This window comes from Podarcis erhardii (genome assembly GCF_964252035.2).
Source record: "Podarcis erhardii genome assembly, chromosome: 6".
Classification (NCBI taxonomy): domain Eukaryota; kingdom Metazoa; phylum Chordata; class Lepidosauria; order Squamata; family Lacertidae; genus Podarcis; species Podarcis erhardii.
In genome coordinates, this window is record NC_138510.1 from 99617972 (window position 1) to 99622664 (window position 4693).

Genomic DNA, 4693 nt, shown 5'->3' on the forward strand with positions numbered 1-4693 from the left:
GCGCCACCAAGTGGCTCTGTGCTCCTTTGCGCCTGCTGCTGCGAGCATGGCTCTCTCGCAAGAGCATGGGAGGGAAAGGGCCTGCTGCTGTTGTGACCTCTGGGAGTGCAGAGCAGAGCGCAGGAAGAGGCTCCATGCAAGAGCTGCAGGGAAAGGGTGCAAGCAAGCGAGAGGGAGAAGGAAGGAAGGAAGGAAGGAAGGAAGGAAGGAAGGAAGGAAGGAAGGAAGGAAGGAAGGAAGGCAGCTGACCCTGGTGCGAGAGAGTGGAGCTCAAAGAGAGACAGAGAAACCTGGAGGGTGGCACGGGGGGGGGGGTGTGCATTTTGTTTAACTCGTCAGTGGGCAGCAGAAGAGAGGACCCCCAAGGAGAGGCTGCCCCCGAGGTCCCCTTGTGCTGCTCTTGGTGCCCCTGCCAGGGGGACCTTTCTCTTCCCGGAGTTCTTCAAAACAGCTTCCTGGGCATCTCCAGTGCTAATTTTGCGTGTTAAATTTAGGGGGTGAGATTTTGATAGCTGTTTTTGTTCTGTTCAGTTTTGGTGTGGTGGCCTTAAGCTTTATTTCACCAGAGGTTTTTTGTTTAATTCTAAGCCTCCCAGAGAACTCTGTATTATGGGCAGCAGACACATATATAATATAAAATTGTGTGTGTGTGTTTTGGATGGAGATCGTTGGAAAGAGAGAGGCGCAAGGGGCTTTCCCCCTTCCCCTCTTTTTTTGCTATTTCTTCCATTTCCTGCCCGACTAATGCGATGGCTCTGTGACAAGAAATATTGGGGGGTTGCAGAGGGGAAATGAGTGGCCTGAGAGTTAATTGGACACCATAGATTTGGGTGATGAATGTGGGGTAAATTGATTTGGAGTGATTTATCAACTAATTTGGAGAAATAATATTAGAGGGATTTAATTCAAGGTGATTTGGAGGAAATTAATTAGCTGCCAGCTTAAAGGGGCATTCTGTTGTAGTTCAAAGAAGTGGTTTTGTGCCTGAGAATCAGACCCCACCTTTTGCCTCAAATGCAGATTCTTTGGCAAGTTGCTCATCTTTTAACCTCACCATTTTGCTTTTTGTGAAATGGATGTCAAATTGCAGTAGTAAATTTTGAAATGGCTACACCCTAAGGCCACCATTTTGTGGCTGTCCACACTCCCATGGCAGCCATTCTGGGATGGTGTCCACAAAACCTCCTCAGATTTCCAAATATGCCGGTGAGGCCCCTGACAGAACACCTCCTGAGGGGCGGCCACTGGAGAACAAACAGCTGAAGAGGGACAACTATTTTCTGTGGTGGACTGAATCCAAGTTTCATTACATCCATAGCTTCCTCTTGGACTCACCTTTTAAATTTTTTAATCTCCTCCCTTGACTCAATATGGCAGCTTTAAGGTATACTAGAGCTTTTCAGAGGATTCTGCACACCAGTTTCTTTTTAATGTTGGACCTGTGTCTATTTAGACTCTTGCATAAAAGCTTACTAGTTTGCCCTATATAAAACTCTATGCAGTTGGAATTGGTACGTTAACTTTTTGCACCCTAAAGTGCAATTGGGAATCATTTTAATCCTAACAGTAGGAGAAATAATGGCATTTTATCTAGGTAAATCCTGTTTAAGCTGCATTCCCAGATTATTTTTGTGTGTTCCACAAATGAGAAAACAGGCAAGGTAGTCAACTGCATTCTCCCTACTTAAAGGCAGCTTAAAAGACAGCTACTCTGTGCTCACTTACGTGGGACGTAAGTCCCTTTGAACTCAATGTGACTTACTTCTGAGCTGACGCAGATAGGATTGCAATTTGCAAATATTTTGCAGCTCAACTTGCATGTTTGTTGTGCCCACTAAATTTGTACCTCAAATGGTGAAAAGAAACAACAGAGTATTGTTGGTGTTGCACTGCTACAGTTCCAATAATGGGAGGAGACAGTCCTAAAAATGACAGCCATCCCCTTCTGCCGTGTGTGCTGCATTTCAGAGTGAGCTAGTCAGAATCAGTAGGAAAAGAGGACTATAAAAAGCACAGTAAAAAAAAAATTTCAGCAGTGGGTTTTATTGCATTTTGTAGGTACTGTTAATCGCTGGCTTCCTTCAAAAGTTTTGTACAAACTGGCAATAAACTGTATACATGATTTAAGTTCTTGAACCAACAGAATGAGATCCAGAAGTGACGTGGTGAAGATGCTCTCGTCAGAGAGGCTCTCTCATTGGCTGGTTGTCTTTCAGGCTGGGTTGTCATGTGACTGCCTGTCTGTGCCTGCTGTACAGGTGAGTGCATGTTCTGCACAGCAAGTGTAGACAGGCAGACACATGGCAACTCTGGCCGGCCAGCCCATCGCTCCAGCAGGGATGCTCTGCTCTGGGCAGCCTGACTTCACGGCAGAAGGAGGGGGAAGACACAAGCAAACTTTACACATTGCGGAGCTCTCAAACAAAGAAGATGTTTACTTTATTTAGAAAACTTGCGCTGTTCTTTACATTATTGTTTTTTTTATTTTCTTGACATACACAAGACGGAGATTGCAGCAAGACATGCGCCCAGAACAAATCTTAATTCATTTCAAAAAGTCTGCATTCATGGTAGGTGGGTGGATGTAAAAATATGTGCAAAGAAAGCATTACTGGGTTTTAAAATTAAGGATATATTTACCCAATATGTGTTTGGGTTTTCAAAATATGCATAAAACATTGTCCTGTTGGTGGAAGTTGCCATTTCCAAAATGGTCCAGCTGATGGCTGTTGGCCTAAAAGCTCACAGTGTGTAAAAACGTTTATACACAATTCACATTTGATTTGCCACATGAATTATATTGCACCCAATTTTTAAAAAAAGCAATGTTATAAACGCCAGTATAAAGTCAGTTCTCAAAAGTGTGATTTGTGCATCAAAAATGCAGAAACAGCACACGTGTCAGATCCTTATGAACTTGATACTTCAGAATAGCAATTTGTCCTCCTGCACCCCAGCTGCGTTACATGGAAACAGAATAAATCACCATATTCATAGAATCACAGAATCTTAGAGTTGGAAGAGACTCCAAGGGTCATCCAGTCCAACCCCCTGCAATGCAGGAATCTCAGCTCAAGCAGCCATGACAGATGGCCATCCAACCTCTCTTTAAAAACCTCCAAGGAAGGAGAGTTTAATTAGTATTTCATTTTGGTGGCGGGGGGGGGGGGGAGAAAATCTTATTCTGATATGCATATAATATATTTTTCTAGAAAACTCCATTAAAAGTTCATGATATACTTTGCTCTTTTAATTTGGTGTGAAGTATGTTGTGGTTTGCCAAAATTCAATCTTCAAAGAACAGTAAGTGTGCAATAATGGAATATTGACAACTAACCTGGCTGAACTGAAAGCTTGAAGGCTGCGGGGGCTGTTACAAGACGTGTCATGCTATTTAAATGCTTTCTAGGCATATTGGGAAATGTATGTTTTACATTCACTCTATAACTGTGTCTCTCACATGCTGCTGCTACAGGTTAGTAATATTCAAGATATGTGTTTTAAAATGTTGAAGACTCTTACTTTCAGCACATTATTAGAATTCCATTGTCCCGATTGTATTGATTTTGAAAAAGATACAACTAATATCCAAAACATACTCAGATACAGCATTCACAGCTTTAAGATTTTATAGAAAATGCAGAATTGTGTTGAAATGTTGTTTCTTAATTTTTGCAAATGCAAATTTACCTTCTGCAAATGCTGCTTTGTTTTTTGGGGAGGTGCTGTTAGATGCTATGTAAAAATACTTCTCTTATCTCCTTCCTTTGGTCTAAACTGCTTTGAGACCCCCCCCCCCAAATAAAGTGGTCTAGAAATGATGATGGATGATGATGATAGACGACTATTTCACCCATTTCCTGTTTGACCCCATCCCTTGCCAGCCTTTTGGTACTGAGTTTTTATTTTAGTTTTGTGAAAGTAAAAGCAAACATAGAAATATGGGGATGTGCAAGTATGAGAAACTATTTTAGATACTGCAGGCAATGTAAAGTTTTATTGCACCTATACTCCTGCATAAACCTGATTGGTCAATTTTTATTTCTTTTATCATTGTTAAAAATGCTTGGCTAATGGAGTTTAATTTTGTTTACAGAATTTCCTCAGGACAAGGATCCTTGGGTGGTCTGCAGACATGGCTTTGCTAGAGAGGAAGAGATTCTCGAAATGCAAGGGTTGCCTAACATGGGGGTGGAAAGAAGCAGAAGTGTAGGGAGTAAATCTTGTCATCAGCTGCATTGTCTCGATTGGGATGGCTGCTGGAAATCACTCTGTAGATAACTGAAATCATCCTTCACCTCGGCTGTATTTTCTGCCTCACTAAAGGAAATGGTGGCTGTCTTAAACTTTTTCTTTCTAATCCCAAACTGCAACTACTTAATTTAGAGAGCTTTTTCCTCGGGTTTTGCTCTATGTGGTAAAATGGAAAAACAGAGCATGCTGCAAGCACAGCATAAAAAAATGGGATTGCTTAATACTTTCAGGATTTTAAAGAGTTTCATATGCTGGCTCTGCAACACTACTATCTTCCTCATTCACCACAACATGTAGTGACCATGTAGCAATGAACTACGGAACCTAATTCTGCTTTGCATTTTCCACTAAACAAACTTTCTCATTTCAGCCTCATTCTTGAATAAGCTTCATAAATTAAGAATAACATGGTGAACTGCATCTTCAAACCCTTGGTTTT

At 41.6% G+C, this 4693-nt stretch overlaps 2 long non-coding RNA genes across 2 annotated transcripts; one reads left to right on the forward strand and one right to left on the reverse strand.

Annotated features, from left to right (window-relative positions):
- Positions 1-4346, forward strand: LOC309344369. The gene is made up of 2 exons (XR_014157698.1): positions 1-497; positions 4097-4346. It is a non-coding gene; the product is annotated as an uncharacterized lncRNA (long non-coding RNA).
- On the reverse strand, positions 2028-4102 carry LOC309344370. Its single transcript, XR_014157699.1, has 2 exons — positions 3117-4102; positions 2028-3025 (listed from the first exon to the last, which is right to left on the reverse strand). It is a non-coding gene; the product is annotated as an uncharacterized lncRNA (long non-coding RNA).
- Positions 4347-4693: the final 347 nt, after the last annotated feature.